Source organism: Mesocricetus auratus, unplaced genomic scaffold (genome assembly GCF_017639785.1).
Source record: "Mesocricetus auratus isolate SY011 unplaced genomic scaffold, BCM_Maur_2.0 Super-Scaffold_100015, whole genome shotgun sequence".
In the NCBI taxonomy this organism is placed as follows: domain Eukaryota; kingdom Metazoa; phylum Chordata; class Mammalia; order Rodentia; family Cricetidae; genus Mesocricetus; species Mesocricetus auratus.
The window spans coordinates 32074598-32087180 of record NW_024429198.1 but is presented as its reverse complement, the minus strand read 5'-3'; positions in this window follow the sequence as shown (position 1 = coordinate 32087180).

Below are 12583 nucleotides of genomic sequence, written 5' to 3'. Positions count from 1 at the left end.
CTTACCTGAAACAAAAACAAATCCTTTCAAATGTCCAAATGACCTCTGAGGGGCATAGAATGGTTGTCAAAAACAGAAACACTTTATTTTAGGTGTTCCCTAAATACCCAGGGACACTCTGAGGGCGTGAAGAACAGTAAGAGTTCACTGGGCACCTGTTTGTCTCCTGCTGAGTTGCTTCAAGTTTTTCTCAATTTGGGATGATATTGACTGTAAGAGTCTCATCTTTTACAATGCTTTAAAATTCTAGCTTTTATTTGATAGACATATGTTCACTCTAGTCCAGCTAGCTGTACAACTTTGATCATGAAGACATGTTGGATTTTTTGTTTGTTTTTTGTTTTTCCAGACAGGATTTCTCTGTGTAACAATCCTAGCTGACCTGGAGCTCACTCTGTAGAGCAGGCTGGCTTCAGACTCACTGAGATCTGCCAACCTCTGCCTTCCAAGTGCTGAGATTAAAGATGTTGGATTTTTTTGTCTGTTTTTCCAGACATATTTTCTCTGTGTAACCATCCTAGGTGTCCGGGAGCTCACTTTGTAGACTAGGCTTGTAGAGAGAAGCTTTCCCGCCAGCCTGGTCCAAGAGCTGCATCAGTCCCAAATGAACACACAGGACGCTATGTTAATAATGAAGCTGTTGGCCTTGCTTGTTTCTTACTGGCTAGCTCTGACTTAAGTATTTACTCATAATCTAAGTATTTCTCTTACTGGAGAAAGGGTCCGGGCTTTTTACCCCTATGGCGGCTACATGATGACTCCCTGTATTTCTCTTTCTCAGAATCCTGCTCGACTCCTAGTCCCACCTATCTTACTTCCCTATTGGCCAACAGTGCTTTATTCAGCAACCAATAAGAGACAGATTTACAGAATGGCATCTCCCATCATCTTCTCTTTTCTGTCAAATAAAAAGAAAGGTTTTAACTTTAACAAAATCAAATTATATATAACAGAGAAGGCATCAAGTAAGAATAAAGTTACAATATTTTGTTCATTAACAGTAAGATTTAAAGAAAGTATTTTATCATCTATCCTATCTGTATGAGTCTCAAGTCTTATATGTAGCTTATCTTTTATCATAACTAAGGAAAACTATGATGATAACTACCTGCCTTCAACTCCATCAAAGACCACAGAAGGATAATATATAAACACTAGGGTTGACAGAGACATCTAGCTACCTGGACAGTCACTCGAAGTTCCTCTGTAACGTTGGGGCATCCATCTTCAGCCCATAGGCCACCTCGAACTCACTGAGATCAGCTTACCTCTGCCTTTCAAGTGCTGGAATAAAAGGTGTGCACCATTACCACTGTGCTGGCTTGTTGGATTTCATCAAACACTTTCTACATTTTATATTTCATCTTTGATTGTTATTACTTGCCTGCTAGTGGGTAGTGGGTACCTGTGTGATTTGCTTATATTTTTCCTAATTTGTTTGTTTGGGTTTTGTTTTGTTTTGTTTTGAGGACAGGATTTCTCCGTGTAACAGCCCTAGCTGTCCTGGAACTAGCTTTAGACCAGGCTGGCTTCAAACTAACAGAGATCCACCTGCCTCTGCCTCCCAAGTGAGTGCTGGGACTAAAGGCCTGCACCATCACTGCCCAGCTTTCCTAATTCTTGAAAGGTGTACTTTCTAATGTTTGATTTGGTTATTTTTTATGTGGTGTTACTAAGGTCAATTATTTGAGCACTTAGATTATTTTTAAAGGTGAGCAATAGAGCTATAAATTTCCACATATGGCTGATTTTACTGTGTGCCAGGAGTAGTTGCATAGTGCTTTCTATTCATTTTCTAGTTGCATAGTGCTTTCTATTCATTTTCTTGAGGGATTCTCTCTCTCTCTCTCTTTCTCACTCACTCTCTCTCATACACACACACACACACACACACACACACACACATTCTAGATTTCTGTTTTGTCCCATTCCTCATTCAGTGTGTGATGAGTGATGCTGAGTCTGTTATTAGCTGGCCCTCTTGGCTCACTCTATCTTGGCACTGAATTTTTCTTGTTTGTTGGTTAGTTTTTGACTTTATTACTTCTTGTGTGTGTGTGTCGGTGTTTCACCTGCTTGCTGGCCTGCCTGCATGCATGCTCACAGCTCCAGTGTGGAAGGTTTCACATTTAGAGTTCGATTTTTATACGGGATATAGATAACTGTCTGATTTCCTTTCAATGATTTACTTAGGTTGAGACAGAGACTGACTGAGGCTTTCTTCTTAAGCACCCTGGGAGTGGGGGAGAAGCGTCTAACTTGCTCGGATTGATCCAAGAATCAAACTGAGGTGGGTTGGGGGAGGGGATATCACACAACTCTGACAACTTTTTGTCCCCATCTGTCAGGTGAAAAAGGAGATTTGGAGAGACTGATGGAAGTTCACCTAATCCTCTTTGAGTCTCTTCGACAGAGAGGGTGACTCTTAGCCAACAGGCTGGTGGTCGGCTGCATAAACATACAGCTATTTGCACTTATCCAAAAGAAGCCAACTCTAGTGGGGATTATCGTGGTGGGTAACAGAGAACGACTCCAGAAAGAAAAAGACATTTGGCTGCTAAGCCACTTGCTAGGGACACAGTCACTTTCTCCTTGCTTCTTGTAACACCTCACCAATAGGACTGTTAATAACACCAAGGAAAAATGCATTGTTCCTCCAAATTAGACACTGGTGCAAAGGAATTTTTTGTTTGTTGGTTGGTTATGGGTTCCCTTTCTAGGGTAAATTGGTGTGTGTGTGTGTGTGTGTGTGTGTGTGTGTGTGTGTGTGTGTGTATGTGTGTGTGTAGTTGTCTTTCCAGGGAAAATTGGTCAGTCACTCCACAGTGGTTATTCATTGATGAATGACTGGGCTTCTGTACATTCACTGCCCTGGTCCTTTCTCTGAGGCTCTCTTCCTCTTCCTCCTCCTCCTCCTCCTCCTCGCTTTCAGTTTTTCAAGACAGGTTTTCTGTGTGTAGCTAGCCCTAGCACTCTCAATCTGTAGACCAGGCTGGCCTTCAACTCAGTGACCTCCTGCCTCTAGAGCGCAGACATTGAAGGTATGTGCCAAAAGTCCCAGCTCAAAACTGATTATTTTGTTATTGTTGTTTTTGTGGTTTGAAATAAGGTTTCTCTGTGTAGCCTTGGCTGTCCTGGAACTTGCTCTGTAGTCCAGACTGGCCTCAAAGTCACAGAGATCTGCCTGCTTCCCCAGTGTTGGGATTAAAGGTGTGTGCTATCACCCACGGGTCAAACTGCATTTTTAAATCTCTACCACAGGTATCCTTTCTGTAGCCTTTCTTTTTCTTTTTAAAACTTGGTTAACTCTACGTTTACATGTGACTCCTTGTTTGCTTGAGACAAGATTTCTCTATGTAGTGCTGTAGTTTGTCCTGGCTGTCTTTCTTGTCAAATACAGCAGTACAGACTTTTATTTTTCATCCCTAAACAAAGAACAAATAAATAAATACATAAATAAACAAATTCAAATACAAAAAAGAACTATAGGAATCATCAAGGGATGAGAAAAACTGTGCCCCTGCTGTTGTAACTTAGGAAAAGCAGCGCATGGGGAAAAGATGCCATGAGACAGGGTTCAAGCAGAGGGTTGCTGGGCGGTGGTGGCGCACGCCTTTAATCCCAGCACTGGGGAGGAAGAGGCAGGCAGATCTCTGTGAGTTCGAGGCCGAGCTGGACCAACAGCCTCCAAAACAATACAGAGAAACCCTGTCTCGTAAAACCAAAAAAATAAAAAAAATAAAAAAATAAAAAAAATTGGGGAAAGGGACCATAAAAAGGGGAAAGGGAAAGAGGGACCTCTGGAGACAGGAGCAGCAGGAGAGAGGATAAAGGAAAGAGGGGGAGAGATCAAAGAAAGAGAGAGAAACAGACAGACAGAGATGGGAGGTGGGCAGGGCCCTTTTAAAAGGAACTTAATGAATGTGCACAGGTTGTGCTCTTAGTGCCTGCAGCTGAGGACGTATTCTGTCAGAACCCCAAGGACAGGCCAGTACAGATGACTGAATACTGACACCTGCAGCTACCTTGTCTCCTATGCTTGAGACAGGGTCTCTCTGCATAGCCCTGGAATTCAGAAAAATTAGCTGTGAACCCACACGTTTTTCTTTCTCTTCTTTATGCATGTCCTTCTCTCCCTCCCTCCTCCTTCCCCCTCTGTGTGTGTGTGTGTGTGTGTGTGTGTGTGTGTTCATGACTCAGTGCCTACATTATTTTTATGTTAAACATTCCTGGGGTTAAAGAAATAAAAGGAACCCTGGTGTGGTGTTGCATACCTTTATTCCCAGCACTCGGGAAGCAGAGGCAGCTGGATCTCTGAGTTCACATTTTCTCTGGCACACTGAAATAATTCCTGGACAGTAAGTTCTACACATTGAGGAACACAGTCTCAAATAAAAATAAAATATAAGAGACCTGAATGGCATGGAGCTGCCTGGGGCTCAGGGCTTACCCGTCCCCTCATAAACCAGATCTCCAGCACTGCTGTCCATTCCAGTGGTAGTGGGTCATTTCTGGTGGTCGTTGGAAGGCGGGGCAGGGTGAGAAGCCTGGGTGCTGACTGCTAGTCTGCCAGGCTTTCTTTCTGTCTTCTTCTTTTTTCAGGGTTTCTCTGCATAGCCATGTCTTTACCAGATAGAACTCACTCTGTAGCCCAGGTGGGCTGTCAATTCTTAGCCTCCAGAATGCTTGGAACACATCTATGGCTCAAAGTTGGGACTTTGTTATTTGTTTGTTCTTGAGTCCATGGGACCAAAATCAAATAGTAACAAAAAGCAAACTCAGGAATCAGTTGGTGCTCTGCCTTAGGGTCTCTGTGATCTTGTTCATTTTGTTTTGTTTTGTGTCTTTTTTTTTCTCCTGTCTCTATATCCACATTTACTTCCTTCCTTCTTTTCCTTCTTTCCTTCTTTCCTTCTTTCTTTCTTTCTTTCTTTCTTTCTTTCTTTCTTTCTTTCATTCTTTCGTGTTCAAGACTGGGTTTCTCTATGTAGTTTGAGAGCTTGTCCTGAAACTCATTTTGTAGAGCAGGCTGGTCTCAAAGTCACAGAGATCCACTTGCCTCTGCCTCTGGATTGCTGGGATTAAAGGTGTGGGCCACCACCACCACCCTGCTCCACTGGAATACTTAGATATGCATAAGTCTTGCATTCCAGTTAAACGTTGTTGGAGGTAGGGAAGGCCTCATTACTCATATGAATTCAGTCATTTTCAGGTTTGTGATGAGAATAAAAAAGAAAAAAAACTTTATTTGGTTGACTTTATATTTTAACTTGATTTTTTTGTTTGTTTGTTTTTGAAGACAGGGTCTGTCTCTTTATCTATCTGATGCTGTTGCTGTGACTATATAGCACAAACAGGGAGAGACATGCATGAAAATCCAGTCCTGTCAAAGAGCAAAGGGGACTTCCCTGACAGCGGAGCTTTACAAAGATTGGTGCTGAGTCTCTTGTGTGTGTAATTCTGGATTTATTGTGAATCTTTAAACAGCTGAACTGTTGTTAGTCCACTTGTCTCTCTCTAGCTTAGCACTGCACTTTTGTCATCTCTTTATTTTTTACTTTATTATTTATTTTGTGTGTGGGCCTCTCACCTGCCTGCCTGCCTACCTAGATGCTCACAGTTTCAGTGTGGAAGGCTTCCCATTTAGAGTTCCATTTTGTGCAAGGAGATAGAGTCTTCAGTTTTTCAAGAAAGGTTTTCTCTGTGTTGCTCTGGCCATCAACCAGAGATCTTCATGACTCCAGAGTGGTAATTTTAAAGGTGTGTGCCAAAGTTCCCCACTCCAAACTGCATTTTCGTTAGTCCCTTCCTTCCTTCTTTTCTTTCTCCCTCCTTTCCTCCCTCCCCCTCCCTCTCTTCTTTTTTTTTTTTTTTTGGTTTTTTCAAGACATGGTTTCTCTGTATTGTTTTGGAGGCTGTCCTGGAACTCGCTCTGAAGACCAGGCTGACCTGGAACTCACAGAGATCTCCTTGACAAACCCTCCTGAGTGCTGGCATTAAAAGCATACATCACTACCACCCAGTAATTTTACCTTTCAAATCTATGTATGTATTATCTTATTTATCTATTATATCTGCCTACTCCCAAGAATCCAAATCCTCTGCTCCCTACACAATACAAAATATAATTAAAGTTAAAATAATTAACCTGCCATTAATGAAGTAAAACAGCAAAAGGAAAAAAATAAAAGCTGGGCGTTGGTGGCGCACGCCTTTAATCCCAGCACTCGGGAGGCAGAGGCAGGCAGATTTCTGTGAGTTCGAAGCCAGCTTGGTCTACAGAGCGAGTTCCAGGACAGCCTCCAAAACAAAACAGAGAAACCCTGTCTCGAAAAACCAAAAAAAGAAAAAAAAAAAAAGAAAGAAAAAAAAAAGAAAAAGGAATGAATAAAAGCTAAGGGAACCTGGCCTGGGTATGGGTTGGAAAGCTGAGCTAGTCTAGCAGTGAGTACATACACAGGACAAAGCAAGTCTGGAGGTTGTTCTGGACTTGGGGCAGCATGAGAAGAATGCCGGATACTGACTGACTGCAAAGTGAGTCTTTCTTTCTCCCCTTTCCTTTTTCTCATAAATAAAATAGAAGGGACCTGAACAGCATGGAGCTTTCAATGCAGGAACCACAGGCCCACAGGGTTTGGATGCCTTCTTCCCCCAGCCCATGCTGCAGTATCATACAGGTGCTCACTTTCTCACCAACACATACACGCACACACAGCACACACACACACACACACACACACACACACACACACACACACACACACACACACACACACACACACACACGGTCGCAGTCTCTACATTTTCCAGAAGCCACATGGTTGGATCTGGTGCCCTCTTCTGGTGAAAGGGCATAGGTGCAGACAGAGCACTTGCATAAAATAATTACATGAGCTTTGTAAACATTATTATTGTTGTTGTTATTGTTATTATTATTTGGGTTTTTTTTTGAGACAGGGGTTTCCTCTGTAGCTTTGGACCCTGTCCTGGAACTCTCTCTGCAGGCCAGGCTGGCTTCGAACTTACAGAGATCCACCTGTGTCCGCCCCCTAGTGCTGCTGGGATTGAAGGCCTGTGCCACCAATACCCAGCCTGTTCTTTTTTTTCTTTCCCTTTCCCTTGATCTGTAAATCCACATTTCTTTTTCTTTCTGTCTCTCTTTCTTTCTTTCTCTCTCTCTTTCATTTCACCCTCACCCCAGAGAGAAAGCTAACCCTGTATGGTGTTTTTCTTTTCATGTAAGAGTGTGCTGTCTCAATCAGAAGAACCTCCTCACAATTCTTCACATGAAAATTGGTTTTAAGTTCTGACCCTTTAGAGGCTAGGAAACGGAGAACAAAAGGACCTTGAAAAGTACGTCACATGCTTGATTCCATCTCGGTGAGGTTCCTAGCCAAAACAGACACACAGATGCATGCACACACGAATGCCCAGAGATACATAAATAAAATTTGAAACTAAATTTAATGTAAAATGCAGTAATAGAAAAATTAAAGGCAGACAGAAAAACCTTCCTGGAGTCACAACAATTAAAGGAAGTTGGGTGTGGTAGAACATGCCTTTAATCCCTGCCATTCAGGAGACAGAGGCAGGTTTGGAATTCTGAATTGCGGGCAGGTCTGGTCTAGGTAGTGATTTCCAAGGCTATGTGCGGAGGCTCCTCTCCCAACTAATTCATTGAAACATGTGGAATCAGGCTAGGCAATGGTGCTGCAAATCTTTAGTTCCATCAGCACTCAATCGGGGTGTAGAGGCAGGCATATCTATGGCCTGGTCTACAGAGTGAGTTCCAGGACAGCCAGGACTCTTTCACAGAGAAACCCCATCCATTGTGGGGGGAGAAAGAAGATCCTGTCTTTATGATAGATACAATGGAGAAATACCTTAATCAGCCAAGATATGGCGCGGGGGGGGTGCACTTTGGTCCTGCCTCAAGAAGATAATGGGACACACTTTGTAGACTTCCAGTAGGGGAGGCCTTACCCTCTCCAAAGAGCAGATGGGACATAGGGTGCAGGAAAGTGGGGAGGGGTGGGAGGCGAAACTTGGATGGAATGTAAAAAGTAAATCAGTACATTTCAAAGAATATTTTAAAGGTTAGATAAATAGATGAGTGTCCATGTGCATTCCTCTCTTCCTTTCCTTTCCATGCCTTGGATTCCCGTGTCAAACACATGCGTTGCCTTGCCGTCCCTTGGCGTGTTTTACCATGCTTATGACTTTCCTTGGCGTGTCTGGCTGTGCACCTGCTTGCCTTTCTTTGACTTGCCATGTGAGTGCATTGCCTTGCCTCACCATCTCATTTGCATGCCTTGCATTTCTTGTCATGTGATTGAATTTCCTATCCCTGCCTAGCTTTCCCATGCCAAGTTAATGCCTTCCTTTGTCATCCCTTGCCTTGGCTTGCAATGCTCACTATTTGCATTGCCGTGCCTTGACATTTACATTCCTTGGATTTACTTTTCTTATATGCCTTGCAGTGTAACGGGAGTTTCCTTGACCTGGCTAGGTCCCACTGCCTTTCTTTGCACCAAAGAAGCACACTGAGATGCTATATTAATTATAAAAGCTGTTGGTCATTAGATATGGTTTCTTATTAGCCAGCTCTGACTTAATTGTTAACCCATAACTGCTAATCTAAGTATTTCCACCTGTTCTTCTCTTACCTGAGAAAGGTCCAGGGACCTGTTACTCCTCTGGCGTCCTACTTGTCAACTGCTCAGCATATCCGCAGAGAAGAGAAGAGCAGAGAGCGATTTCCTGTTTGTCTCTGCTTATAATCTGATTCTGCCCAGCTACGTTACTTCCTGCCTGACCAATCAGTCAATCAGTGTTTTATTCATTAACCAATAAGAGAAACATGCACTGAAGGACTTCCCCCATCATCTCCTCTTTTCTGTCTAAATAAAAAGAATGGTCTTAACATTAACGTAGTAAAATGATATATAACAAAACAGTTATCAAGTAAGGGCAGGGGGACCCAGCGGGATCAGAAACATTCCCATTACACCTGCCACCCTGATGCTCTACATGACTTGAAGCCCCCCCCCCAACCAAGCCCTGATTCTTTCTCTTTAACTGGTTATGGCCGCACCTGTAACCATGCCCAAAAGGCATAGCCTCTGTTACAAGTACACAGGCAAATATATCACTGTAATTCCTCTTTTAGTCTAAAGAAGTTTAGGCTTGATACAAAACTATATACAATGATAGCAAATATCAAGTGTGCTCTAAGAGAAGCAAAGGTAAAACATACACAATTTAAGACCTTCTGCCAGTGAAGCAGCATAGAGCAATAGGCATGAACCGCATGTCCAGTCCTGGGGTAAAGGCATAACAGAGATTACTATGAAGTTGTCCTAAACTGGAAAGTTTAAGTCTTGTACCTTATATTTCTATCTAGGAAGAGAGAACAATAATTGTGACAGTCTTATCTTCAACTTCATCAGAGACCTGAGAAGGGGACAACAATACTCGGGTAGGCAGGAAGTGCAGGCGAGCGATTCCAAAAGTTGCAGCGAAGACAGAAACAGCAGGCTACCTGGACAGTCACCCAAAGTCTCACAGCAGCATTGGGCCAACCAGCTTTGGCTGTGACCTAGCACTGTCACTGACTGACCAGCACAGAAGCTGGGAAGTTGACACCCTGACTTGACAGAATACCTTGCCTTGCTTTGTCAAGTACATTCCTAGGCTTTCCTTGCATTTCTTTGTCATTCACATGCCTTGCCTTGCCATGCATTGCCTGCCCATTGGTATGCATTGCCTTACCTTGCTCTGGCAACTGGCATGTCCATCCCTTGCCTTGTTCTGCTTTCCAAATAGCTTGCTATGTCTTGTGAAGGTGTGGGTGTAATGATTTCACTAGACCCAAGATAAATGAAAAATGGGTGTTTATTGAGGAACACTTACACAGAAAAATACAAAGAACTGAAGGAGTGCTTTTCTGCCCTTCCTAACAGATCAGATGACCCAAGAGAAAGATGGTGCAAAAGAAGCCATGCCTCAAGCTTCCCTCTTTCTGCTTCTGTCCACCTGAAGCCACGCCCAAAGAGGTGTGGCCACCATTACAGGTTCACCAGCAAGACCACAACAATTCCCCTTTTAGTCTAAAGAAGAAGGTTTTAAGCCTGATGCAAAGACTATATACAGTGATAACAAATGTCAAATATATTCCAGGAAAAGGAAACATACACAAATTAAAACTTACTAGCAGTGAGAGCAACATTGAGCAATACATATATACTACATGTCCAGTATACATGTCCAGTGTCAGGGCAAAGGCGTAACAGAGATTACTCTGATAGCAGTCCTAATATGGGCAGATTAAATCTTGTCTATCTAAGATAAGAGAGGATATGGCTATGACTGTCTAGTCTTCAACCTCATCAAAGACCTGAGAAGGAAAATAAAAATAGTAGGGTAGGCAGGAAGTACAAGTGTGTAACTTCCTAAAGGTGCAAGCAGAGACAGAAGCAGCAGGCTACCTGGATAGTCACCCAAGGTCTCACAGCAATGTCGGGGGGCAACTAACTTTGTCTAAGATCTAAAGTATCAGATGGATCATCTCAGAAGCAGGGAAATTGAAAAACTGTCTTACCCTGAATTGGCAAGGTTCAGCAGTCTTCTTTAAGGTTATCTCCTGCAAGCCCAGTTAGGACAGCATGTCCAAGGTCAGCAGTAGAGGTGGGAGCAGTTCTTTGCTCAAAAGGCCCATAGTCAAGGAGGGAATAAACTCCAGATGGAGTGTCATCAGTGCCCAACATACTCTCAGGAATAGCTCTATGCTGTCAGGAGCAATTGTGTCTTGTGTCAACAGAGTACTAGTTACTAAAACACTTAAAAGCCATATTCTTCAGTGCTTTGAAATGTTTAAAGATCAAATATCTATGTCTGATTAACATCATAGGTATAAGAAGCATGGATAACTATAATCTGTAATTCTCAGAAACATAGTTGCTCAAGGACAATGACTTCAGAATTGTAAATATATATGACATATAAATATTCATATATATATATATATGAATCTCAACAACAGAGATAGAACTGAAATGTCTTGACTAGAGGTAGAACTGTAAAGTGCAACATGATAAAATATCCTATGTTGTATCAATATACTACACACAGACACATAGCTTTATATTTGTGTGCAAAACATCGTAAACAGAGAGAAGACACTACACAGTCAACATACAAGAATCTAATCATGTAAGTTATCTATAGCTAATAGTTGCCAAAATAATGTTAATTTACCTATATCCCATCCTAACCATACTCTTCCCATCCATTGCCTTAAACTTTTCTAAAAGGGATACCCAACTCTGACCATCATCTTCCATACCCAAGTCTACACAACTTAAAACCAACCCTAAGTAGGTGATAATTATCCCCATTTCAGTGGTGAGAGAGAGAGAGAGAGAGAGAGAGAGAGAGAGAGAGAGAGAGAGAGAGAGAGAGAGAGAGAGAGAGAATACCCTTAATGATACCCTTAATGCCTACAGTAGGGAAATGGGGTCCTGTTTTTCTTAGGATTTGGACCATGGTGACTTGATGGGATCCTGTAAGGGAAAAAATAAGGCAACGGAAAGTCTCAAGAGGACTAACTATAACGTTTGTAACTAGTCTCTGAGTTTCAGTAGATGCTTGACTGCAGTTCTTATCTGAAGCTCTGACCAGAGTGTTATAAGAAGGTGCACCATTACAGCTAACTAGTTTGGAATTGTCTAGTGCAGTATTAGTTCCAAACTGGTCCTAGAGTGGTATTTACTAGTTCAAAGACATCAAGTTGAATCAAGTGGAATTTATGAATTGGGACCCAATCTTCTTTCCGGAGATTTCAATGATTGCGGTTAGGAGATCTTATTGTTCACTGTGGAAGACTGAAACATTAATATCAACACAGAAAGTTTAACTTTCATTGGTATACATACTGAAAATGTTAACAATAAAGATGAAAATAGAGACAAATTAGGATTTTAGAAAGGCTGGTCGGTGTTGGCGCTCACCTTTAATCCCATTAATCTCAGCACTCAGGCGGTAGAGGCAGGTGGATCTCTGGAGTTCCAGACCAGCCTGCTACAAAAGCTAGTTGATTTTTGACAAATAACAGTCCCTAGATTTTGTTTCTTCTGTCTTACAGCAATTGGCTTTTTTTAAAAATATGAGACAGAAACTCTGAATGTTAACAACATGCTTGAATTGAGAGAAGGAAAGCCAAATCCAACTCCAAAACCAGCATTTGTTTTACATAAATTGAGACTACCAGAGTACTAGGAAGGGAGGAGATATATATTTTTTATATAAACATTTTTTACTAAGAATAGATGTTGGTACCATAAATCAAATTCTTCTTTGTTTGATGGTTCTTTCTGAATAGTTATCCTTTCTGTAGGCATTTCCATGTCCGAAGTCATTGAAGGAATTAAAAAGAAACATCTTAATTTTATGTGCATTGGTGTTTTGCCATGGGTGTCTATGACACCCTCAATCTCAGGAAACAGAACTAAAAACCTAGGAAATATTCAAATCCTTTCAAGGGTTGCTGAAATCCCCCCCACAGACTTGTGGGAAATGTAGTCTC